The sequence below is a fragment of the Meriones unguiculatus genome, chromosome 17 (genome assembly GCF_030254825.1).
Source record: "Meriones unguiculatus strain TT.TT164.6M chromosome 17, Bangor_MerUng_6.1, whole genome shotgun sequence".
NCBI lineage: Eukaryota > Metazoa > Chordata > Mammalia > Rodentia > Muridae > Meriones > Meriones unguiculatus.
Genome location: NC_083364.1, coordinates 55,175,803 through 55,203,640, shown reverse-complemented (window position 1 = coordinate 55,203,640; position 27,838 = coordinate 55,175,803).

The window sequence follows — 27,838 nt, the reverse complement described above, 5'->3', positions numbered from 1 at the left end:
TGTGAGGCTTTGCTGGGTTAGGTTGAAGTCTGACATCTCCAGATAGCCATTTGTTTGTGCTTAATCTACTGTGATGGATTCCCTTTTCTCAGAAAGGTTCTAAAAGCAATACCTGATCTGGGGACCTCAAGAAGCGAGGTGGCTCGCTGGCAAATGTGCTGGACAAAGAGCGGAGAGTTCTACATCTGGATGGGTAGGCCGCAGAATTGCACCGTGATACTGGGCCTGGCTTGAGCTTCTGAAACCTCAAAGACCCCAGGGACATGCTTTCTCAAACAAAGCCACACCTCTTCCAAGAAGGCCACACCCCCAAGAGTGCTACTCTCTGTGTGCCTGTGGGCTCCATTTTTTTTATTACATGAAAAAATTATTTATTTTTTTATTAATTACACTTTATTTACTTTGTATCCTCGCTGTAGTTCCCTACCTCCTCCCCTCCCAGTCCTTCCCTTCCTCCTCCTTCTCCACGCATGCCCCTCCCCAAGTCCACTGGTAGGGAAGGTCTTATTTTCCTTCCTTCTGTTCCTAGTCTGTTAGGTCTCATCAGGAGTGGCTACATTGTCTTCCTCTGTGGCCAGGTAAGGCTGCTCCCCCCTTAGGTGGAGGTGATCAGGTTTTTTAAGGAGAGTCACATAGCCTTCAGGGCAGATTATATGCAGGTTCCTTTCATTAGATCATTCCAGCAAGCATCTGGGAATTCCTATAAAATCCCACACCCTGAGACAGACATTAGTCTACAGAAATGACCTTCAATTGTACATGGAGATTCTCCCACGCAGAAGATAATTAAGTACTGTGTTCTCCTTCTTGTGATAGGAACATATTACTGCATAGAAAATGAGGTACTATACCACTTCATATAAATCAAGTATCCCTGATCCCTTGACCCCAGCACATCAATCACATTCACCCTTGAAATCCTTCGCACTGCCCAAGGTTTGTAAGTCTCTGGATGGGTGCCTGCTGTGTGAAACCATCAGCTTCCCCGATGGGAATCCGAGATTAGAAGGTGACTGAATTGTAATAGTGATTGAATGTTTCCTGAAATTTTATCTTGGGTTTATCACAAATGTGGGTATTTTTTTTTTAATCTTGTGAGTTTAACCTTATCTGGTGAGGTATGTGTTTATGTTTTCTACAAAATTAGAAAGTTGGGTGAGGGAAGATTAGTGGTCCTTGTTGAATTTTTGAATAAATAACTGCATGTCTAAATCTGTGCCTGCCTTCCTTCCACTTTCATACATGGTTTGCAATATAGTGATGTCTAATTTCTTTTTCAATTCCCAAATATGGCACTTGTTAAATGCATAAAATAACAGCCACAGAGGGTTTGTTTTTAACTCAGTTGTATTGAAACATATAGGTTGTTCCTAATTAGGTTTGGGTTTCTTCCCCCACAACTTAAGTGTGATTTTCTGTGATGGAAAAGATATATATCTGTAAGAAAAGAACAGGCCTCAAGCAAAGGAAGAGTCACTCAGCATTTGTGGTCCACTGCAGTGTTGTGGCATTATGAGTCCATTAAGACAGACTAAACCACAGTGGTCTATGAGCAGTATTTGAGATGAAACACTTAAAACCTAGCTTTACCACACTATTTTTTTTTTATGGGTATCTAGCAGATACCCATAAAAGTAGTTTTGGAAGGCCTAGGCTTCAAAGTAGAGTTGTCTTTTGTTGTATACTTAGCGGCAAGTTTTGGCTATATCTGGTGTTTGAAGCTTGATGAAGATCCTTCAGGATTCTCAACAAAAAGGAGGCCAGTCTGCATCAAGAGAAACATGGTGATTGTGCCCTGTGGTTTTCCCCTTTCCTTCTTTTTTTGTATGTGCCCCTCCATCACAGTTGTCTCTGTTCTCATCTGCACCATATCAGCTTCCTAATCTGCTAACCCTGTTGCTGTTTTTGCCTTACTCTTGTGTCTTTCAGGAGTTTCTTCTTACATCTTCCAGAATGTTCACTCTGAACTACAGTGATATATTGTTAAAGAACACAAATGCATTTCTCATGTGTTGGACATCTTGGGTCTCTTTACTTTTCTGAAGTAGAATGTCTTTCTTTGTATGCCTGTTAGTAGCATGTAACTTCACAGCTACATGTATAACCCTTCCTGAGTCTTCCTTTTCTTCTTCATGATTGTCTCAGTAATATACAGTTCCAACTGTTAAGTTTTCTACTTGTAATGATTGTACGCATTCACAAAGTTGAATAATCAAAACTTCTCCATCTTATTTTTATATAATGTGAACTATTTATTGCTGCACAGTACTAAGAAATGCGACTAATTGTTAAATAACTGTATTAAATTGGTCCAACTGTACTATATTCTCTGGAAAACACCATGCATTTGGAATGAATATGCAGAAAAAAATATTGGAGGTTTCTTTTGAATGCAAACTGAGGAGAACAAGAAAGGAAGATTGTAGGCTTATCTTTTCAACAAACCTACCTTATTTAGGGTTTTTATATTGTTTCTACCTCTCTTCTAACACACTGACCAGAAGTAGGAGAGAAAGAAGGTTTTTAGAAGTAGTTTTGTTTTTTTTGTTTTTGTTTTTTTGTTTTTTTTTTGGTCTGGGTACCAACAGTACAGTCCAAATGTCAACACCAAACAGCCACACAAATCAGCAAGATTCAGCAGACACACTAAGACTCCAATGAATCTAAAAGTGTAAGCAAAAGCCACACAACTAACATGGATTGACCCTGAGAAGTTCTCTGCAATGTTTCTGTCTGTGAAGTTCAAAAGAACAAAGACAAGAGAAGTGATGCCCATCCAAAACACCCTTGTCTCACTCTTTGTGGGCTTCTCTGTACCTCCTCTGTTCAGAGTCCACCCATGGATATTTTCAGCTGGCCAAAATCACATCCCTATAACAAGGCAGGTCATGGCAAAGCTGCATGCCCTCTCACAAGACAGCTTCTAGCAAAACAACACATGATACAACTTTGTCTTCAAAGAAACCAGAAACTTCCACTTCAGAGGATTGTGTAGAGAAAGAAAGATGAACTGTGATATCATTACAACCAAGGTTTTAACTCATTGGCTTTGCTGCACTTTTGCAAATACTCAGAGACATATCAAATTGAGAACAGGGTGCCAAAACCCATATGTCAAACCTTCAATGAGAATGTTCTAGAAAATGGATGCTATCTTGGGTAAGATTTCAGCATTATTGAAAGGGTAATGTCTAGAGGGGTCAAATCTGTTACTTCCCAGTGGCAACATTTAGTGAGACATAGGAACGACCACCTCCATTAGGAAAGGGAGACTTTGGTAGTGTATCATACCATACACACCTCTGTTGTTTTAAAAATTTTAATTAATGCCTATTTTGACAAAGTTGTTTAGCTGGACTCCTACCTTTGATGAGGATGGTAGTTTAGCAGGCTGGACCAGCCCGTCTCTAATATATTTTTTCCTCTATCCTTTCAACAGTGAAGGTCTGTGCTGTTAGAAATGCACTCTTTGCCTCTCCTGAGCCATAGTCACAGGCTTTATCTTACTTTTACGAGCAGCAGCTTCATAGAAATAATTGGAAAAGGTAATCATTTAGAGCCACACTGAAACACATAGCTCACAAATAAGCACAATTAAGCTATTTCATTTATTTATGGGACTGCAGTTAAGATAATTACAGAGAAAAAAAGAATATTGTGTTTAGACAGAAACAGTAGGAGGAAGAGCTTGGGCTTGCAGAACAAATTAAGCCACAAGAATATGCTTTACAGAAAAATATGACTGTTACCAGCATATGGTTTTACTTAACTGCACTGACTAAAGCAATTTTCAATGTTAGTGACTTCTCTGTCTCCTTATATTCATCACTATCTTGTTCTCCCTAAAACATTTTTGATAAACAGAATGTGCAGTGATGACTTTAAAAAAATATCACATGGAAGCCAAGGAGAACTGTAAACTGTGCTGAAAGAAATCATTCCAAAGTGACTAAAATTATGAGCTTTGGAGTATAATTTATTCTAAATGGTACATTTGGGGCATCGGGAGTTTTTCACATGAAGGGTCAGATTGGTAGCCAGAGAAACATAAAAAGGTAAAAATCCTCAAATGAATACTTTCCTCTTTCGTAAAGTGAAGAAATAAGATTAAGGGTAAATTTTATGTCAAGGAGCTAAATTCTTTTAAGTGATTTATTTTAGTTATTTTCACCAGGCATATTTTGTTCTGCTTAACTATTCTGCTTCAGAATGGTTCAGCCAGAGCTGAACTTGGGTAGAAGATCATATAGTTCTCCTTGGATTAAAGCATGATGGTACGTCTCACACTGTGGATTCAAATCTGAGTCATTTTCTCATTTCTGACTCAATGACCTTCCATCACTGCATAATTCTTCATGTGTATATATTTAATTATGTCAGTGTAAATACTAGGCTTACCTACGTTGTCTTATGACTTCTTCCAACAAAATTCTATATATGAAAATATCTGTAAATCAAGTACTAAAAGTGTATGACACTAGATGAAAACCATGTATTCAAGAATAGATATAAAAATAGGGACATTTTTGGCCACAGACCCAGAAGAGTATCTTAATTCATCCCTACCACCTGACTTTCTAAATTTTAATTTGTCCATGCTGCTGCACCCTAGATGACAGTATCCCTCTGCTGATATTTTCTCCATTGTAGTTCTGATGACTTTTCCCATCTCCATTCTTAGACTTTCATGCCACACAGTTCAACTCAGCCTTTTTATCCTTCCTGTCATCCACTCAAACCCTACAGGACAAAGCAGGGATACCTGCTAATGAAGCAGATATCATTGCAAAATGAGTGTACAGAACAAAGTTTCAACTATTTAAATGCCAGCATTTTAGTTTCTGTGACACTTAATTTTGCCTGTCATTATATTTTCCAGTTTTACACTAATTAGATATCCAAGAGAAAGGTCAGTCAAGGGGGATTACACTTTCAAAATATTAATTAGAGAGGATGACATGAGAAGGTATCTAACTGCTTAAATGTGTTAGGATAATGCCGAAATAGATTTCTAAGAAGTTGCCTATGCTAATGATACCTAAAAGCAGATACATGGGTCAGAGACTTTCTAATTGCAATCATTCCCCTCATTCATTTTACTTCCTTTAGCACTTGCTTGAACTGACTAGGTCACGTATGTAAATTTACAAAATATTCACATATGTTTGAAATATTTTGGTTGTATTGGAATATACTTTTTTGTCTTATCTGACTGAACCTTTTCTTTTCTTAATTTTTTTTTATAAATTACACTTTATTTGCTTTGTATCCCCCCTGTAGTCACCTTTTCTTTCGCTTAAATATATCTTGTTTGTCTCTCCATTCATCCTGAATTTATTTTAATTTATTTCCACTACAGAAGTCCTTTACTGTTAGTCTATCAGAGAAGAGGATAATGAGACTCCAAAGTGTTAAAGGCTATGTAATAAATTTATTATAGAAAAGGAGGAATGGTTTTATATGAAGAATACACACACACACACACACATATGCTAGAATAGAATTGATATGAGATGTGGAGATGCTGAGTAAACAGGCTGACCAAGACAAAGAACCATAGTGACTATCTCTCGTTGGAACAGCAGCAGTGTTCATGAGTGTGTCCTAAAGAAATAAAACCCAGATAGCCATAATAGAATAAACCTTCACAACAGATTTATCTCAGACACATCAAATACTGTGAAATGGACAGAGGACAAAGAATCATAGTTAAGCCAATGCTTTTGCTCTAAGCATGTATTTGAAACAAAAACATCCTCACTTCTTTTTTTTCATGAATTTTACAATCATTTCCATATTTTAAATGATTTTTTATATCCCAGGACGGATAAAACTAACCTCCTCTCAAATTGTATATGTGCTTAAAGCTAGGAAGCACATACCAGTGAATAGCAGCTTCCATCCCATCCTGCTCCCTCACAACCTGACGTCAATTCTGCCTTACTCCTGTGGCACTTTGCTACAAGATAGGATCAAAAGCCTTTTCCTTTATAGCTTTTGGCATCTGGAAGAAGCTTCTTGCATTTCTCTGCCTCATTGACGCTATCTCTTCTTTTCCTCATATGCTTCTTGAAAGTCTCCTCTCTTGCCTAAAGCTCTCTTAATTTTCTTCTCTCTTTGTGGTTATTTAACTGTGTAATTGTATTATTTAACTTTATAAATCATTTTGGGATTCTGTGTATGTAAGACACTGCGTGAATAATGTACTCCCCGAATCTGCTCTGTGACTTCAATGGAAATTGCTTAAACAGCAACTGCAGCAACTTGGATTCTTTCTTCTTTGCCTTTTTTGCATCTCAACTAATATGACCGAAAAAGGGAAAATGCAGCCATATAATCGACATAAATTCCTCTGTTTTGCATATGTAGTTAATTCTTCATCTAATCTGCTAACTGCTATTCTCCCCAAGTTAGTGAATTCCTTCACATATCAAGAAGGACTTCAGTGGTTGCTTTTATCTTATATAAATTTTATTCACATTTTATTCACATACATGGGAAAATCTGAGAAAGAAAAACATTGCAAGTTGATTATGTTCTGACCCTGGGATATTTAGCCACACAATGAGAAGAAACAGAAAGAGAATGATGTCACACAAGAAGCTATCAGCAGTTCTGGATTACCTATATGAAGTTTCCTTGATACATGAAAAAAAAATGTAACTCTTTAACTCAACAGCTAGGTTTCACTTATGTATATCTACCTTAAAGCTGTAACTATTAATTTTCAAGGTTAAAGTTGGCTCAGGCTCCCACTCTAATTGGGCAATATGGGAGGCAGATGATCTCTAACTGAAGAGGTTATGGTGACCTCCTGTTGGCTGTCTATAGCCAATGAGCTGGGCTGGCTATGTTACCTGCTTTAGGAGACTGTTGCCTGTTTCTGTGGTGGCTTTTGTTATGCTGATTTATAGTTTGACTTTCTTCAGTTTGACTTTCCTCAGTTTGATTATATTGCCTGGAAAACAGACAGCTAAAGAGCTGCAAGTTTGCTTAGAGAAGTTAGTAGGACTGTGGCCTTCATGGTGAGAGCTTGTGGACTAAAAGGAAATTCGAGGTTTGCTCCTTGATTTATTGTGAATATAAAGGCCATAGGCAATCCTGAGTAAATTCTGTTGCTGAGGTAGTTCATTAGGACAAGAGAACTGGATTATCATGCCAAATAATATTTCAAAACAACCTATTTTTTTAATCTTAGATTTTCCTAGGAAAAGCACATGTTTTACTGCAAGGAGGATTGATTGAGCTTAGACGATTCTTAAACAGATTTTTAAGTGACAAACATTTGCGTACTGATACTATAAAAGAAATGAAGGGTTGCCACTGTTGGCATCTAGATGTTATATCCCAATTTCTCTATAAGGAAGTGTTGTTTACCTGCTGGAAATGTGATCAGCAGACTATCAACAAACCAATCTTCCTCTGTCAGCACTCTGAGAATCATTGCTAGATGGACCTGTCTTGACTAAGCTCATACCATCAAATAGGGCCTCTTGCATTGAACTATGGAGAGGATACAGGAGCATCCCTGTCAGCCAGAAGCCTGGGAACTGCTGAGCTTCTCTGTTCCCTCTGCTTCTTGTGGGATGGCTGAGGTTTTTCCAGCCTGCATACCAGTCTGATGCTTTTTCTTGCCTGATTCTCCTTGTTCCTCCTACTTTAGGTATCTTAATTCAAAGGCCACTATTTATAAATGCCTTATGCACTAAACTCAGTATTGAAATATGCCTGAAGGTTTAAGAGCAAAACCTACAAAATGAACTTATTTTTTAATATGAGATTTTTTTTTCTCCAAAAGCCTTCCCCACTGGACAAAATGTAAGGCAACCTTTATAGCTTGAAATTAACCATAATGAGAATATTTACCTAAGGTATTCACCACGACCCCAGGTTTGAGGCAGGGTATGTCAGAGGGTCTATTTTCTTCATATTGTGATTCTTGAGAGTAGCAGCTAGAGATTTACTTAATTTTCTTCATTGTTGAAACTTATAAGAAGAAGGTCAGGACTATGCATGGAGATAACCTAGAACCCCTGCACCGATCTGACCCATGGCAGCTCAGTGTCCAAGAAGGTTCTGCAGTAATAGGAACAGGGGTTGTCTCTGACATGAACTCAGTGGCTGCCTCTTTGATCAACTCCCCCTGAGGGGGGAGCAGCCTTACCAGTCCACAGAGGAAGACAATGCAGCCAGTCCTGATGAGACATGACAGATTAGGGTCAGATGGAAGGGGAGGAAGACCTCCCATATCATTGGATTGGGAGAGGGGCATAGGAGAAGAAGAGGGAGCAAGGGTGGGGTTGGGAGGGGATAGAGGAGGGGGCTATAGCTGGGATACAAAGTGAATAAGCTGTAACTGATAAACATAAAATAAAAATTAAAAAAGAAGAAGAAAGTCAGTGTGGAGAAATCAGAGTCCCATTTATGTAAACTATTTTGTGATTACAGCTAATCTTAATTTTTCCTCTTACAAAAAACATTTTCTACTCTTTTTTACCCATCATTTCTGCTAGGCTAGGTTGCTATGTGATAGGTGATCCTGATACATAGTATATGTGCTATTAAATTTATTCATCTTAAAAATAATTGCAGGTTAGGATGTAGCTCAGTGATAAATAGCTCGTCTAACATGATGAGGCCCTGTGCTATCTCTTGCATTTGCATTTGCCCAATTCTACAGTATACACATGGCTAGCATGGCTACATACAGTATAAATATGACCAGCTGGCTAGTTTTATGTCAACCTGGCACAGGGAGTGTCATCAGATGGGTGAAAACCTCAACTGACAAAATGCCTCCATAATACTGGGCTGTAGGCAAGTCTGTAGAGCATTTTCTTAATTAGTGATTCATTGGGACTGGTCCAGACCATTATGGGTAGTGACTTTGCTTGGCTGGCGACTTTGGGTGATGTAAGAAAGCAGGTTGAGCAAGCTAGTAAGAGGACTCCTCCATGGCGTCTGCATGAACTCCTGCCTTGAGCTTCCTGCCTGCTTTTAGTTCCCGTCCTGCCTTCCTCTAATGATGAACAGTGATGTGAAAGTGTAAGCTCATTTCTCCCCAGTCGGCTTCGGATCATTATGTTTTACCACAGGAAGAGTAACCCTTACTTAGGATAATGGGAAATTTCCTGCTCCCAATGTAGTATCACTGAACAGGGAGTTTAGCGGAGATACATAGAAATAATTCTTAGTTTTAAATCCAGTATAATCTGGCTATAGGGCATAACTGATTCAGACCATTTCCTCTAGATGGTCTAAATATTTGGTGATCATGGATTTATTGACCATAGCTGTCTCAATTGCCCATTTACTTACAGAATTAGGTAATAAAATACATAATCTCATGTCAGTGGACATGAGAGATGTGCACATGACCTTCTTTACCATTCTCCTTATGAGTAGCCTGGTTTTCTTCTGATCACTAAGGCCAAATACCATTGGCAAGATGACAATGTGTTCCTTTCCTTGACTTCTGGTCTTACACCAAAAGGAAGGCAAACAGTTTGGGTTGAGGTCCCAAAGTTTAGTGAAATAATTTTCTTATTTCCTGGAATAATGTTATGCTAACATACCTAGCTAGTTCTTTTGTAGAATGGGGTTGTGGAATAAGAAGCACATATACTCTGAAAAATAAGTGGAATCAATAAAAATCAAAGCCATTTCTGTACATGCTTTTTATTTCTATAGCGGTGTTATCATACTCTATTATTTTACATTTTTAGACAAAAATATTTGTTTAATTCTTTGAACATCCTCAGCTATAACTTCTCCCAGATCCATTCTCATCTTCAGACCTACCCATCTACTCTGTGTGTTTCTGTTTCTCTCCCTTTCTTCCCTCTGTCTTGGTCCCTCTGTATCTATCTCTGTCTCTGTTTCTCTGTGTATGTTTGTGGGTGTCCTCTCTTCTCTCTGAGAAAGATTTGCATATTTCTAATCTGGAATTCTCTATGAAAACCAGACTGGTATTGAATTTGCCAATCCTCTGCCTCCTGATTTCCCAGGGTTTAGATTACACTAAAAATATAACTTTCTCATCTTTGAAGAATCTATAACTTGCGTACTCTAGTTTTTGTAGTAAATAGTGCTTCTTGCTGGGTGAATGAAATATTATGATTAAAAAACTATTGTTATGGTTTATTAGTAAAGATTTGAAACAATTATTTACTATTTTATTTAGGCAGTAGAAAATAGACATTTGACTTTAAAATTTGATGTATTATTTCTTATACCAAACCATTTCTTTCTGCGCTCATTATTTCAGCACATACTTTTTGAGTATTTAAACATGTGCTAGTCATTATGAAAAACATTAAAGGAAATGAATTCTCTTAATGGAATATATATTTAGCATTCTCATTTTGTTAAAGAAATAACAAGTGCTCTCTTTTCATTTTCATGGCTTGACATGAAAAGGCAGCTTGAGAATTGATGTTATCTCATGTCCTTTGAGCTTCGATTAGCCCTTATAATGATAATCATTCTTGTTCTGGAATGACTACTATTTGCTGCATAAAAGAAAATAATTATATTTTTGTATTAGCCACTCCTACCTTCTTGCTAAGTTTTTATTATATTTGGAGTTGAATGCAGACTATAGATTAGAATCATCTTAAATAGACAATGGGTTATTTAAATTAACACTTTTCATTGTAATCCTTAGCTATGGCAAGCAGTGACAGAATATATAAACAATATTTTCTTTTTTGAGAAATAAAAGTGTTTTTGTTACTTGTTCTTTCACAACTTGTAGTTAAACTTTTAGATATTTAGGGCAATCATGGGTGTTTGTTCACCTGTATCTGTTAGAGAGAACACTTGGTACATTGTCCTTCATATTGTCAACTGGCTAGAAATGAAATGATATGATAACATTTTTCAAACATCTTAATGTCTTTATGATGTTTCATGCAAACTAAGAGGGTTAAAAATATATGCACTATCCATTTAGTTTAATGCAAAATTTATTTAAGAAGCTTTTTTTGGTCTTTTTTTTTTTTTTTGGTCTTTTTTGTGTGTAATAAAGTTCTTACTGTTTCAGTGAACTTCTAGACTATTACTAGAATTGACTCATTTAAGGATAAGAAGATATATAACTACTTCAACACAACTTATCAAGTCTCTATGCTTTTCAAACACGCTGAAAGAAAAAACACCAGTTTGATTCATTGACATACTCAATTGAATTAAAGGGACATAGGTTATACTAACATGACAGAAATCAAAATGGATGTCCTTTGCGTAAAGAGTCTCTCTCTCTCTCTCTCTCTCTCTCTCTCTCTCTCTCTCTCTCTCTGTGTGTGTGTGTGTGTGTGTGTGTGTGTGTGTGTGTGTGTGTGTGTGTGCGCGTGTGTGCGCAACCACTGGGGAACCTATTGCAGAAGTGGGATGCACTCCAGTTTCTAGTGTTCTCTGCTTGCAGCATAATGACACAAGGGTTTAAGCTTGTGAACTTAAAGATTATAATTAAAGTTATTCTTACATTTTGGCCTCAAGCACTCTTTCCTGTCCTCACTGTTCTTCTCAAACATGATTTGCTATACATTCAAGTTATAAACTGGGAGTTTGGGGGATCAGTAATTTTAATTGCTACAAAGATTCTGAAAAATTTGTCTAGAATAATTATTCATTAAAGTGGGTGAGGGGTTTGTTTTAGTCAAATTATCAGAGGAAATAGGAAAGCCAAATCCATCTGTGATTGTTAACCCTGGATCATCAGAACTCTTTTAATTTTTACTCTTTTTTTTCCTTTTTCTGAATTTTGTAAAAGCAGTTCAAGTATGAACATCTAGATCATGTTTTCTTTTACATCTGTGTAACTTATTAGTCCAAATTGATTATTCTGTAGTTGAAATGTGCATGATAATAGAATTGTGTGTTTTTTCACTTGCTGTTTTGCTGTAGCAACTCCAAGGTAGAGCTCAAGACGAAGCATTTTCACCGCGTTCTGGTGAGGCTGGTTACATCTGTCTCCAAACACACTAGGGTGGCAGAAGTTCAGTTGCCATGGCCTCCTTCTGAGAAATAACCATACAGAAATGTAAAGGACTTGCCTACAGGAAACTGAGCCGTTGATAAAAACATCTTACTAAAGAAAAGAGACAGAAAATTTTTTTTCTCAGGAGATAAATATGTTTGAGTACTGTGTAAACTGGATAATAATATGATGAAAAATAACTCCAAGAGAGAATAAAAGTATGGACTTTGCAAACATTCTACTTCCCTCATGGGAGCATAGTTTTTTTTTCTTTTTTTACTTTAATTTTTTAATTAAATTTTTATTTTTTTGTGTTAATTATAGTTTATTCATTTTGTGTCCCAGCTGTAACCTCTCCCTCATTCCCTGGACAATGCAACCAGGCCTGATCAGACCTAATTTAATTTTTTATTTATTACAATTTATTCACTTGGTATCCCAGCTGTAGCCCCTTTCCACTTCTCCTCCCAATCCTGCCCTCACATAGTCTTTAAGTGATTTTGGTTTTTGGAAACAGCAAACATGGGGCATAGGCCTCTTTACTGATACTGTTTTGACTTTCTAGAATGCATCATAATAACCATGAGTATATTATATGAGATGTTAAACAGGCAGTTATGGCTGCTTAATCACAGAATTCTGATCAGACTTCAAGGAAAGATACTCAGTGGTTACACACAACTCAGTGATGCTCAGCCTCAAAATGTGCTATGAGTATACGGGAAAATTATCCATGGAGCAATCAGTTCATATCCATAGATAGCATTTTTTTTTTAAATCTGGTATTTGGAATATTTGTGTTTGTCTCAAGTAATTCATTTCAAGTTTATTACCCAATGGCATTATGATTTCTGGAAGTACTGTATTCAGGAAGCCACAGTCTGTATGCTGAGTCCCTCTCATTTGCTTTCCTTAGCTATAGAATGGATGCCCTCCTCCCCAATAGGTGTAGATGGTAAAAATGTGGTGAGATTCTTCTCTTCTCAATCACGTTTCTTTTTAAAATTATTATTATTTACAATTTATATGCTTTGTATCCCAGTTGTAGCCTTCTCCCTCTTCTCTGGCCCCACCCCCTCCCTCTTCCTCCCTTAGTCCTCTTCCCTAGTCTACTGATAGGGGAAGTCCTCCTCCCCTACTGTCTGACCCTAGCCTAACAGGTCCTATTAGGACTGCCTGGACCTTCTTTCTCTGTGGGCTGGCTAGGTGGCTCCACCAAGGAGGAGTGATCAAGGAGTAGGCAACTGAGTCTCTTCTACCCTTACTAGAGCACCGACATGGAAATTGAGCTGTCTATGGGCTACATCTGAGCAGTTGTTTTAAGTTATCTCTAGCTATGGTCATTGGCTGATGAATCAATCTCTGCAGTCCCTGCCTGGGCCCAGCTTTTTTTTTTTTTTTGGGGGGGGGGCTATATTGGTCTTCTTGAGGGGCTCCCTTCCTGGTCCTTCTACCTTCCCTTTCTTCCTTAAGACTCCCTGTGCTCTGTCCAAAGTTTGGTTGTGAGCCTCTGCATCTGCTTCAATTCCCTGCTGGGTAAAGTCTTTTAGAGGACATCTGTGGTAGGCTCACATCTTCTTCCCTTTTTCTACCACTTCTTGTGTCTACCCTGTCTTCTTTTCTGAATGAGAATGAAGCCTTGTCCCTAAGGTTCTTCTTGTTGTTTAGCTTCCTTAGGCTTGTAGACTTTAGTATGTTTACCCTATATTATATGGCTAATATCCACTTATGAGTGAGTATATATCATGCGTGTCATTCTGATTCTGGGTTACCTCACTCAGGATGATCTTTTCTAGTTTCCACCATTTATCTGCAAATTTTATGATTTGCTTGTTTTTAAAAGCTGAGTAGTATTCCATTGTGTAAAGCACAATTTCTGTATCCATTCCTTGGTTAAGGGACATACAGATTGTTTACAGATTTTGGCTATTAGGAATAAAGCTGCTATGAGCATAGTTGAGCAAAGTTGTCCTTGTATGGTTGAGTGTCTTTCATGTATATGCCCAGAAGTGGTATAGTTAGGTCTTGAGATAGCACTATTCCCAATTTTTTAAGAATATGCCAGATTGATTTCCAAAGTGGTTGTACAAGTTTTCATTCTCACCAGCAGTGGAATAAGATTCCCCAAATCCCACCCTTTTTCAAATGCAGAAACCATGTTCATTCTCTAAAAAGAGTTGATCCCCTTACCAACTTATTTTTGGAATATAATCTACCTAATGTGTCTCCAGACTGGAGCTAATATTTAAGTTCAGCCTTAATTCATGCTTCTCAGTTTTGCTTCTTACCTATTAGAGATAATCATGAAATGTAAGCCATTGCTCAGAATGTCTTACAATAAAGAAATTCATTATTTTTTAATCTAAAAATTTTAGATTTGAAACAAATACAACCAAGAAACATTAATAATAACCTCACATACAAATAAAACTGAAAATTCCTAAATTCCATCAGACGCAAAAATTAAAGAATCTTACAAAATGATTGTTCCATTTACAGATGACACACACATAAACACTCAAATTCACATACACAGGCACACACACACGTAATTTTTGGTTAATGATATGAAAATATAAACATCATACATTTACAGCATATTTAAAATGTTAATAGCCTGTTTTCTACCTTGTTAGTCAGCTTCCATCCATTATGACAGAATTCCTAAAGTAAGCAAGTTAATACATCAAATACTTATATTGCCTTACCGTTCAATAAATTTGTAACCGTTCTATGCTTTGTTGATTTGGAACTTTTCGTAGAGAAGTTGTGGTAGAACAAATCTTTATAGTGCATGGTACGCAGGAAGCAAAGGCAAGAAAGAAAAGCCCAAGGTCCTAATATCCTTTTCAAGGACATGTTTGCAGTGACCTAAATTCCTCCTATTATGTTGTACCTAATAAAGGTTATACTACATCCCCGAATGTTCAGTATTCCAAAACCCATACTTCAGTGTAGAGTTCTAAATCAATGGAAAACATAAATACTAGAAAAAAATGGATCTGTGATATCAAATAGGGATTAAGTGGAAAGGCCTGACAAAGTTATTAATATTATATAGATTAAGCATATGTGTGTGATGAATTAATTTTTTACTCCTATTTCAGTTTTGAAATGATTTAGAATGACGTTAATTTAAAATTATTCTGAGATAAGGTTATAGTAAATTTAAGATGATGGATTACAAATATGCAATTATAGATAGTATAAATCATACTTAAATGTGTAATAATTTTATGATAAGCATATCTTTTATATATACATTATATATTTAAGCATATATGCAAATATAATAAGATCCAAGTTATATCTGGACTATCATATACATTTATAATTGATAAAGCCAATAAGGTCACTAGTTACTATTAGTATTATAAATTTTATGATTTAGAACTTACAGTTTTCTATTTAAAATTTAGTTAACTTTAATGTGTTAAATATTTTAAATTAAAAAATTCTTGGCTTTTATATCATATAAAGAAAGTAATAGTAGTATATAGAACTTTTTCAGAGAAAGTAATTTTCCCATTGAGTAAGCACCCAAGATTTCTGATGTCAAAAACCAAAAATAGGACCAAATAGTTTGCAAGTGTGACTCTGATGCCAGAGAATAAATATATGTTTTAGTTTTACTAAAGTGGAAACTTTCATGATGCTAGAATAATGGAAATTTAACCTGTGGATTTCTTCATGCATAACAGAACAATATTCTAGCTTGTTCTTTACTTTGCACACATCCATATTGTTTCCAACACCGATTTTAATATAAACTAACTAGAACTCAATTTGAGGTTGAACTCTGTGATGAATGTTAATTTATCTACATCATTCCCTTACTTAGAAGTATCTGAAAAACCCATTTTTGGCAAGAATACAGCCTTGGCAGAAGTACTCGGGGAACCATATGTGAAGCATTCATTGACAATCTTTCACACAAACTGCTGTACATAGTTCTTTTCCAGGCGAAGGTACAGTGAATCAATGACCAAAATATGTCAGAGTTTTGTTTTAAATTTATAGGCTAGATATATTTAACCATTACTTATTTATAGTTAATTTATCAAGCTGCTGGTCTGTAGAAGGCAGAGAAGCTGGGCCAAAGTGAGAGAGCCAGGGAAAACTATGTGCAGGAAGGACACAGCCTTCTCCCTGTTCATCACCCTTCCTGAGCCCTCATCCATTTCAATGGATGTGCAACCATTGACTGTCATAAATATTTTTACTTGATCTCAAGGTCAGAGTTCCTGAGGCTTGTCTAAGCAAAGGAGAACCTACCCACCTCTAGTTATCTTGAATTTCTCCTCTTACTTGAAAATGAAATGTGGATGTTGGTGGACTGTGAGTTGATAATTTAATTGTTTGATGTGAAGACAGTCGAATAAGCCGGAGTTCTTAGGACAGCCACAGAAAAAGAAAGAGATTATGTTAGAACATTATTAATACATACATGCATATGTATGTATATGCATAGTATATGTATATGTGAGATAACTAAGAGATGAGTAAATTATTAGTGTTTCTATACGCTATAAGATTTATTCCTCTACATCAGTTAGAATAGAGGCTCATAAACAGGAAAATTTCAACATATTCAACTGTATGTCCTATAATGCTTATTTGGCCCACAAGGACAAAAGTGAAGACCTGAACAACAAAGCTAAGCTGATTTCTTTGTTCTTTTTTGCTCCTGGCTGGGTTAGCTGACATGTGTAGGCATTAGTTCAAAGCAGACCACACAGAAATGAGCCCAATCCTCAGGACATTTCCAGGCTAAAGATGAATTATACTGGCCTTGTCCAACTGGACCTTCTCTGCTGTGGTAATGCCAGAGAAGGGATATGCTACATCTGTTTCTATGGCACATTTCCTTCTACTTTATCACAGAAAGATAATGGACATTTGGTCTACAGAATAGTGTACTTGGAGATACTGAGGCAAGAAGCTAGTTTTTCTAGGGGACCCTGTTCTAACTCTTACATGTATCTCAAGATCCCCTATTACCCGAAGAGTGCATTTGATCATCCTCTTAATACAAGTAAGTTTAATCATCACATTATCCACCAGCCCAATGTTAGACTTCTATTTGGGGTATCGTTGAGAGTCATAAAAAATATATATCTCCCTTATATTCAAGTAACATGAGTAGGTATATAAAGGAATGCAACTGTAAAAGATACTGGTGATGTCTTCCTACCTGTACTTCCTGTTAGCAAGAAAAGTTCTTTAAAATCATGAGAATGATTCTTAGCAAAACTTCTTTTTAGTTTGGAAAAAAATTGTCATTTATGTTATACTCACACATTGAACCATCTTTAATATTTGACAAAGCTAATTTAATGCATTTAAAAAATAAAACATTTTGCTGAGATATATTTTATTTACTCTACTGAGTAAAAGCTGTTGATTTTATTGAGTATTTAATTAGGCTTACGTATAAGTATGATCCTATAAATAGAGAAACAATTGGTGGTATTTTATTACATCTACAACAATAATGGAAACTTCCATTATGAGGGGACAGAGCAAAATGCTACCAAATTCTCATTTACCTCATCATCTTTAATGTCTGTGGTGGTTTGAATGGGAGTATTTTCCATAGGCTCATTAGGGAATGGTGCCACTGGAGAGGGATTATATGTTGTGGTCTTGTTGGAGTAGATGTGGTGTTGAAGGAAGGGTGTCACTGTGGGTGCAATTTGAGGTTTCAAATGCTCCAGCCATGCCTAGCACTCTCTTCCTGCTGCCTGTCCATCTGGATGTAGAAGTCTTAGCTCCTCCAGCACCATGTCTGCATGATCCATGCTTCCCAACATGATGATAATGGACTAAACCTCTGAAACTGTAAGCCAGCCCCAATTTATCGCTTTCTTTATTTGAGTTGCTGTGGTCATGGTATTTCTTCACAGCAATTGAACAGTGACTATGACAGTATCTCAAGTTAATGGTTTCTGATAAACTTTTATTCATATCAGTTACTCATATTATGAAACTTTAATTCTATAGTTCAAAATTTACATTTTATCACTGAGAAATTTTGTAATTAAAACTCTTATTGTGACTACTTATTAAGTGATATGTTTTCATTGTTGGGTATTATCTTTCTACCATATTGATCCCACAGAAATGCATTAAGAGAGCACATGTCTACCTTGTGATGACATGATCTATAATCTTTTCCAGTCTCTTTTGAATCCACTCTGCGTGCAGTCTTTATTCCATTGATTAGCTCCAGAGTGTCCTGCTCAGTTATTCTCAAGGAGAAATTTAGAAATCACTTAATCATTTAATTTTTTCCCAGATTAAGTGATTTCTGTGTGTCATGGATTCTGATTCCTAAGTATTTCCTAAATCCAGTTCTTGTTTTCTGAATCAGGTTCTGTTCTGTAGTAGTTCCTTCTGTGATTAAAACCTTACACTTGTAAGGGAAGTTGCTTAATACACAGGATGTTAGAAAACAGGTTGAAAACCACAGGAATTCTAAGAGTATTAGAAACATTGAATCCTGCGGAGCAACTCCTTAAACTAAGAAAATAAACAACTCAAAATTCTCAATAGGTCCCTGAAACTTACTGGATACATTAGGGATCATCACTCTTTAATTACATATAAGCAGTGAAGGTTCCTGAAAGACAGTGTAAGAAAAGCTGAACTGCTTAGAAGTAGCAAGTTAGCCAATTGTCTGGAAGAAGTAGAGGCCAGCTGAGCTGCCTGGAAGAAGCTCAGGCCAAACTTCGTAGAAATGACCTTCTCAACCTGTTGAGCAGCCTACAGGCTGTATGGCAAGCTCTAAGTTTCCAAATTTTGTGAGATGCCAACTATGCTGGGATAGGCTTTGATGACTCACCTGTCTTCCAGTCTTTTCTGCTTCTGTAAGTAATCCTTCATCTAAATTCTTTAAGCTATACCAATACAACACATAGATTAACCAAGCTAGACTTTGGTGGTATTCTTGCTTTTGTCTGTCATCAGTTCCGTGTAAGTAGATGTTTATTTCATATCTTCACAAGAATAGTGTCACACCACAGGTTCCTACCAATGTTCACCTGGAATTTAGTCATATCACTTGGAATAATTCCAAATCTCATTGTTGTGACATTTCACAGTGTCACTTCTCTTAGTACGTCTGTAACATTAGTCGACATAGTTGTTACTGAATAGTCATAAAGAACAGAAATACATTTTCAGTTTTGGGTGATGGGGAGTCCAAAATCACTATAATCAGATAATCTGATAATCTGTTCCTCAGAAATGACACATATTGGTGTCATCATTTGGGAAGGAAAGGGAAAGAGAACAGAATGTTGAATCCTTAAATGATTCAGGGCAGAACTGAAGGATCCCACTGTGTCAAAGAACTTGTGATGACATGCTCTATAATCTTTTCCTCACAAAGACCTTGTTACATTCCTGGAGTGGAGACTGATTGAGCCAATTACTCTACCTCTTAACATCAAGTAAGTAGGTCCTAATTTTCAACAAGAACTTTGGAAACAATGTGCATTATAACCACAGAACATCCAGTGAACTATGCGAAATTTTATTGACTGACATCCATGCTCTTTAGACTCCAGAAATCCTAAACTCCATGAGAGTCTCCTGTGGCCCTTCAGTTTCTAGGATTTGCACACTGTGTTTAATTTTATAACATCCATATCCCAGATACATACACCCGGAAAATTCCTGTGCATGATTTGAATTCTAGCTCTTTTTTATTAAATTTTTATTTTTTTACATTAGTTATATTTTATTTGCTTTGTATCCCAGGTGTAGCCCCCTCCCTCACTCCCTCTCAATCTCACCCTCCCTCTGTCATCTACTCCCATGCCCCTCTCTAAGTCCAGTGATAAGGGAGGTCCTTCTCACCTTCCATCTGACCCTAGCTTATCAGGTTTCATTAGGACTGGTTGCAATGTCTTCTTCTGTGGCCTAGCAAGGCTGCTCCTCTCTCACTGTGGGAGTGGGGGTCAAAGAACCAGCCATTGAATTCATGTTCCCCTTACTTGGTAAGCCATTTGGATACTGAGCTGCCATGGCTATATCTGAGCAGGGGTTCTAGGTTATGTCCACAAATGGTCCATGGTTGGAGTATTAGTCTCAGAAAAGACCCCTGTGCCAAGATATTTTGGTTGTTTCTCTCCTTGTGGAGCTCCTGTCCTCTCCAGGTCTTACCAACTTCCCCTTCTTTCTATAATTCCCTACACTCTACCCAAAGTTTGGTTATGAGTGGCAGAATCTGCTTTGATACACAGCTAGGTAGAGTCTTTCAGAAGCCCTCTGTGGTAGGCTCCTGTCCTATTAATTGTTTCCTCCTCCTTCCAATATCCGTCCCATTTGTCTTTCTAAGTAAGGGTTGATCATCTTTCCCAGGGTCTTCCTTCTTGTTTAGTTTCTTTACCTGTACAGATTTTAGTATGTTTATCCTACCATATAGGTTTATTATCCACTTATAAGTGAGTATATACCATGAGTGTCTTTCTGTTTCTGGTATACCTCACTCAGGATGATCTTTTCTAGATCCCACCATTTGTCTGCAAATTTCATGATCTCCTTGTTTTTTTTTATTTTTTAATTAATTTTTTTTTTATTTTTTATATTAGTTACAGTTTATTTACTTTATTTTTTTAAATTTTTTTTCTTTTTAGTTACATTTTGTTAACTCTGTGTCCCAGTTGTATCCTGCTCCTTCATTCCCTCCCCAACCCCACACTTCCTCCCTGGTCTCCTTCTGCACCTTTCCAAGTCCACTGATAGGGGAGGACCTCCTCCCCTTTCATTTGACCCTGTTTTATCAGGTATCTTCAGGGCTGGCTGCAAAGTCCTCCTCTGTGGCCTAACAGGACCACTCCTCCCCTGGGGGCGGGGGTGTCAAAGAGCCTGCCCTTGAGATCCTGCTAGAAATAGTCCTTGCTCCCTTCACTTTGGAAAACCAGTTGGTCACTGAGCTACCACAGGCCACATCAAAGCAGAAGCTCCAGGCCACATCCATAGATGGTCCTTGGTTGAGTACCAGTCCGAGAAAAGACCCTGTGCCCGGATATATTTGGTCCTTGTAGAGCTCCTGTCCCCTCAATATCATACTAACTCCCCCTCTTCCATATGATGCCCTGTACTCTGCTGAGGGTTTGGTTATGAGTCTTAGTGTCTGCTTTGAAACACTGCTAGTTAGAGCCTTTCAGATGCCTTTTTGGTAGACTCCTGTCATACATCAATGCACATCCCATTTGTCTTTCTAAATGAGGATTGATCATCTTCGCCTGTGTCCATTTTCTTGATTATCTTCTTTAGGTGTGTAGATTTCATTATGTTTATCATATCTTGTAGGTCTATATAAGTGAGTATATACCATGTTTGTCTTTCTCCTTCTGGGATACTTCACTCAGAATGATCTTTTCTAGATCCCACCATTTGCCTGCAAATTTCATGATTTCCTCCTTTTTGATTGCTGAGTAGTATTCCATTGTGTAAAAATACCACAATTTCTGTATTCATTCCTCTGTTGATGGATATCTGGGATGTTTCCAGGTTCTGGCTATTACAAATAAAGCTGCTACAAACATGGTTGAACAAATGTCCTTGTTGTGTACTTGAGCAAATTTTGGGTATATACCTAGGAGTGGTATAGCTGAGCCTTGAGGTAGCACTACTCCTAGTTGTCTGAGAAAGCACCAGATTGATTTCCAAAGTGGTTGTACCAGTTTACATTCCCACCAGCAATGGAGGAGGGTTCCCCTTTCTCCACAACCTCTCTAGCATGTGTTGTCACTTGAGTTTTTCATCTTGGCCATTCTGATGGGTGTAAGGTGAAATCTCAGGGTTGTTTTGATTTACATTTCCCTAATGGCTAATGAGGTTGAGCATTTCTTTAAGTGTTTCTCTGCAATTTGATGTTTCTCTTTCGAGAATTCTCTGTTTAGCTCCATTCCCCATTTTTTTAATGGGATTACTTAGTTTGTTGCTTTTCTACTTCTTTAGTTTTTTTATATATACTGGATATTAGCCCTCTGTCAGATAAAGGGTTGGTGAAGATTCTTTCCCAATCTGTAGGCTGTCGTTTTGTTTTGATGACAGTGTCTTTTGCTTTACAGAAGCTTTTCAGTTTCATGAGGTCCCATTTATTGATTGTTGCTCTTAGAGCCTGTGCTGTTTCTATGCCCATACCATGCAGTTTTTATTACTGTTGCCCTGTAGTACAGCTTGAGTTCGGGGATGGAGATACCTCCAGATGATCTGTTGTTGTACAGGATCGTTTTGGAGATTCTGGGTTTTTTGTTTCTCCATATGAAGCTGAGAATCTTTTTTTCATGGTCTGTAAAGAATTGAGTTGGTATTTTGATGGGAACTGTATTGAATCTGTAGATTGCTTTTGGCAGTATGGCCATTTTCACAATGGTAATCCTACCAATCCATGAGCACGGAAGATCTTTCCATCTCCTGATATCTTCTTCGATTTCTTTCTTCAGAGACTTGAAGTTTTTCTCAAACAGGTCTTTCACTTGCTTGGTTAGAGTCACACCAAGGTACTTTATGTTATTAGTGGCTATTGTGAAGGGTGTTGTTTCCCTAATTTCTTTCTCAGCCTTTTTGTCTTTGGTATACAGGAGGGCTTTTGATTTTTTTTAGTTGATTTTGTATCCTGCCACTTTGCTGAAGGTGTTTATCAGCTGAAGGAGTTCTCTGGTTGAATTTTTGGGGTCGCTCATCTATAGTATCATATCATCTGCAAATAGTGACACTTTGACATCTTCCTTTCCGATTTGTATCCCCTTGATCTCATTTAGTTGTCTTATTGCTCTGGCTAGGACTTCAAGTACTATGTTGAAGAGATATGGAGAGAGTGGACAGCCTTGTCTTGTCCCTGATTTCAGTGGGATTGATTTAAGTTTCTCTCCATTGAGTTTGATGTTGGCTATAGGCTTGCTGTACATTGCCTTTACTATGTTTAGATATGTGTCTTGTATCCCTGATCTCTCCAAGACTTTAAACATGAATGGGTGTTGGACTTTGTCAAATGCTTTTTCAGCATCTAAGGAGATGATCATGTGGTTTCTCTCCTTCAGTTTGTTTATGTGGTGGATTACATTGATGGATTTCCGTATGTTGAACCACCCTTGCATGCCTGGGATGAAGCCTACTTGGTCATGGTGGATGACATCTTTGATGTGTTCTTGGATTAGGTTTGCAAGTATTTTATTGAGTATTTTTGCGTCAATGTTCATAAGAGAGATAGATCTGAAGTTCTCTTTTTTTGTTGGATCTTTGTGTGGTTTAGGTATCAAGGTTACTGTGGCTTCATAGAAAGAGTTTGGTAGTGTTCCTTCTGTTTCTATTTTGTGGAATAGTTTGAGGAGAATTGGAGTTAGCACTTTTTTGAAGGTCTTGTAGAATTCTTGGCTGAAGCCATCTGGTCCAGGGCTTTTTTTTTGGAGGGGACACTGTTAATGACTGTCAATTTCCTTGGGAGATATAGGGCTATTCAGTCTTTCTATCTGATCTTGTCTTAATTTTAGTAGATGGAATCTGTCAAGAAAGTTATCCATTTCATTTGGATTTTCAAATTTTGTGGCACATAGGCTTTTGTACTATGACCTAATAATCGTTTGGATTTCCTCAGTGTCTGTAGTTATGTCCCCATTTTCATTTCTGATTTTGCTGATTTGGATAGTTTCTCTCTGCTTTTTAGTTAGTTTGGCTAAGGGTTTGTCTATCTTGAGTTTCTCAAAGAACCAGTTTTTTGTTTCATTGATTCTTTGGATAGTTTTATTTGCTTCTAATTGTTTGATTTCAGCCCTTAGTTTGATTATTTCCAGCCGTCTGCTCCTCTTGGATGTATCTGCTTCTTTTTTTTCTAGGTTTTTCAGTTGGGCCATTAAGTTGTTTGTATGTGATGTTAAGGATTTCTTCTTGCAGGCACTTAGTGTTATAAATTTTCCTCTGAGCACTGCTTTCAATGTGTCCCATAAATTTGGGTATCTTTTGCCTTCATTTTCATTGAATTCTAGGAAGTCTTTAATTTCTTTCTTTATTTCTTCCTTAACCCAGCTGTCATTGAGTAGTAAGTTGTTCAGTTTCCATGTGCATGTTGGCTTTTTGTTGTTTCTGTTGTTGTTGATGTCCAGCTTTAGTCCATGGTGGTCAGATAGAATACAAGGATTATTTCAATCTTTTTGTATCTGTTGAGGCTTGCTTTGTGACCTACTGTATGGTCTATTTTGGAGAAGGTTCCATGTGGTGCTGAAAAAAAGGTGTACTCTTTTGAGTTTGGGTGAAAAGATCTGTAGACGTCTATTAGGTCCATTTGATTTAGGGATTCTGTGAGTGCTTTCATTTCCTTATTTGGTGTCTGTCTAGTTGATCTGTCCCTTGGTGAGAGTGGAGTGTTGAAGTCTCCCACTATTAAGGCATTAGGATCAATGTATGATTTAAGCTTTAATAATGTTTCATTTACAAATGTTGGTGCTCTTGTATTTGGGGCATAGATATTCAAGATTGTGATGTCCTCTTGGTGGATTTTTCCTTTGATGAGAATATAGTGGCCCTCCTTATCTTTTTTTATTAACTTTGGATGAAAGTCTATTTTATTAGATATTAGGATGGCTACTCCAGCTTGTTTTCTGGAACCATTTGCTTGAAAAACAGTTTTCCAGGCCTTTACTCTGAGGTAGTGTTTATCTTTGTTGCATAGGTGTGTTTCTTGGATGCAACAGAATGTTGGATCCTGTTTCCTTAACCATTCTGTTACCCTGTGTCTTTTTATTGGTGAGTTGAGTCCATTGATATTGATAGATAATAGTGACCAATGCATGTTAGTTCCTTTTGTAATGGAGTCAGTGATCTTACCCTGTTTCTTTGCTTGTTTTCTTTTCATTTTTGTTGGGATATTATCTGTATGCCCTGTTTTCTTGGGTGAATTTGTTTTCATTGGATTGGAGTTTTCCTTCTAGTATCTTCTGTAGGGTTGGTTTGCTGTATAGATATTGCGTAAATTTAGTTTTGTCATGGAATATTTTGTGTTCTCCATCTATGTTGATTGAAAGCTTTGCAGGGTAAAGTAGTCTGGGTTGACATTTGTGATCTCTTAGAGTCTCCATGATACTTGCCCAGGCCCTTCTGGCTTTCATAGTTTCTGATGAGAAGTCCGGTGTGATTCTGATAGGTCTACCTTCATATGTTACTTGGCCTTTTTCCCTTGCTGCTTTTAATATCTTTTCTTTGTTCTGTAGATTTAGTGTTTTGACTATGATGTGACGTGATGTGTTTCTTTTCTGGTCTAGTCTATTTGGAGTTCTGTAGGCCTCTTGTATATTTATGGACATCTCTTTCTTTAAGTTGGGAAAATTTTCTTCTATGATTTTCTTGAAAATATTTTCTGGACCTTGGAGCCTGGAGTCTTCTTTTTCGTGAATTCCTATTATTCTTAGGTTTTGTCTTTTCATAGCATCCTTGATTTCTTGGATAGTTTGTGATTGGAACTTTTCTGATTTTACTTTTTCTTTGAGAAGAAGTATCCATTTCTGCAAGTGTGTCTTCAGCTCCAGAGATTCTCTCTTCCATCTCTTGTATTCTGTTGGTGATGCTTACTTTTGTGGTTCCTGATCTTTTCTCCAAGTTCTCCAGCTCAAGGGTTTCCTCATTTTGTGTTTTCTTTATTGATTCTAATTCTGTTTTCATGCCTTGCACCATTTCTTTCATGTGTTTGAATTTGGATTCCTGTCTCTCTACGATGGACTCTATTAACTGCTTTACCTCCTCAATTAGACCCACAGAGCAGGAACTTCAATGTCCCAAGTGCCCCTCTGTTTCCCAAAGTGGGTATATGGGTGGGAGGGGGTTCGATGCCTGGCTTCTTTTTTAGAAGGACCCAGGATCTGGGGATCTGCAAATTCTCAAGGGTGCAATCACTTACTGGCAGGTCACTTGGCAGAGATCAGGGTATCCGGGACTCTCTGCTCTCTGGTTTGGCCCTGCTTCTTTGATGTGCTCTGCCAGTTTTGTGCTGCTGTAACTGCCAGGTTATGAGGTCTTGCTGCAGCTGGAGATTTCAGGGTGGTCAAGTTAGTAGGGATCGGGGTAATCAGGCTCTCTGTTCTCTGGTTTGGCCCTGGTTAGTCTTAAACTGGAGGGCTGATGTGCCCCGCCCGCTCACTGCTGCTCTGCCACCAGGTTAGACAGTCCCCTGTAACTGGAGACTGGGTTGCTAGTCCCAATGCTTCCTGGGAAGTCCTGGGGTCTCTTCACTGTGCTTTCCAAGCTTGGGAGGCCCAGTGCCTGGTGTGTCTAGCTTTTATGGTGTTTCTGCCGGGTTTTGGTGAGTATATAGCATAGTCTCTGTCACTGTGGGATTGGACAGGCCATACCATCAGTGATCACGATCCTGCGGAGCTAGTATGGCGTCTAGCAGATTCGCGCCCTGGGAGGATCGTGCAGCTGCTGTGCAAATCTGGGACTCTGAGACAAGTACTGCTGGCCTTTGCCGCTAAAGGGCTTGGAGCTCCGCCTCAGTGGCTGCAGGCCCCAATCAGTTAGGTCTGTGCTGAGAAAGACAAGTCCGCTGTGCCAAGGAGGAGGGATGTGTGGGGGTGACCCTGAATTTTCACCTCCTGGGATGTTCCCTGTTGTTTAGATAGCCTCTCTGTCATTTCCCTGGCTTCAGAAGTTCTTCCACTCACCAACTCAGAAGTTTACCTCTTCCACAGCTCAGAAACTGTGTGTGCTAGTCGCCATCTTGGCTCCGCCCCCCGATCTCCTTGTTTTTAATTGCTCTGTAGAAAATGTCCTTAGCCATCAGGGAGATGCAAATCAAAACAAACATGAGATTTCACCTTACACCAATCAGAATGGCTAAGATCAAAAACTCAAGTGACAATACATGCTAGAGAGGTTGTGGAGAAAGGGGAACCCTCCTCCATTGCTGGTGGGAATGTAAACTTGTACAACCATTTTGGAAATCAATCTGAACCTTTTGCAGACAATCCCAAATAGCACTTCCTTGAAATCCAGACATACCACTCCTAGACATATATCGAAAATATGCTCAAGTACACAACAAGAACATTTGTTCAATCATTTCATAGCAGCTTTATTCATAATAGCCAGAAGCTGGAAACCCAGATGTCCCTCAATGGAGGAATGGATACAGAAATTGTGGTATATTTGCACAATGGAATACTACTCAGCAGTTCAAAACAAAGATTCTAGTTCTTCTAGGAAACATTAAAGGCCCCATTCAAACTATCTAGATTAATATCCCATGCTTTAATTTCTACCACTATGAAATAAATATAATAAATATAATCATATATATAATTTCTTTACTTCATTGTAACATCTATATTTTCTATGTGAAAGCAATGACAATTAGATTAGTTTATATAACATATTTTAGGTCAACCAAAATGAGATTAGTAGAGTGAAAATAGGAATCCATATTATAAAAAAACTTAGAGAGTTAACTACTGAATGATGCTAAATACAGCCATTCATAAAGACATAGTGGTTTTCAAATGCCGTTGTGCCTAATTTAAAAAAAAAAAGATAGGCTAAATATTCTAGTTTAATTGAATAAGAAATGACATTTTTAAAGGAAATGAGGCTTTAAAAAAATAAAGTTGTTCACTTATTTAAAGAATTTCTTTGTGTGTTTTCCAGTTCTTTTTTTCTTTCCAATTCTTTTCTTCTTTTTTTATTATTTTTAATTATACTTTATTTACTTTTTATGCTCTCTCTAGTTCCCTCCCTCTTCCTCTCTCAATCACTCCCTTCTTCCTCCTTCTCCACACACTCCCCTCTCCAAGTCCACTGGTAGGGGAGGGTTTCTTTTTCTTCCTTATGATCCTAGTCTGTTAGGTCTCATCAGGAGTG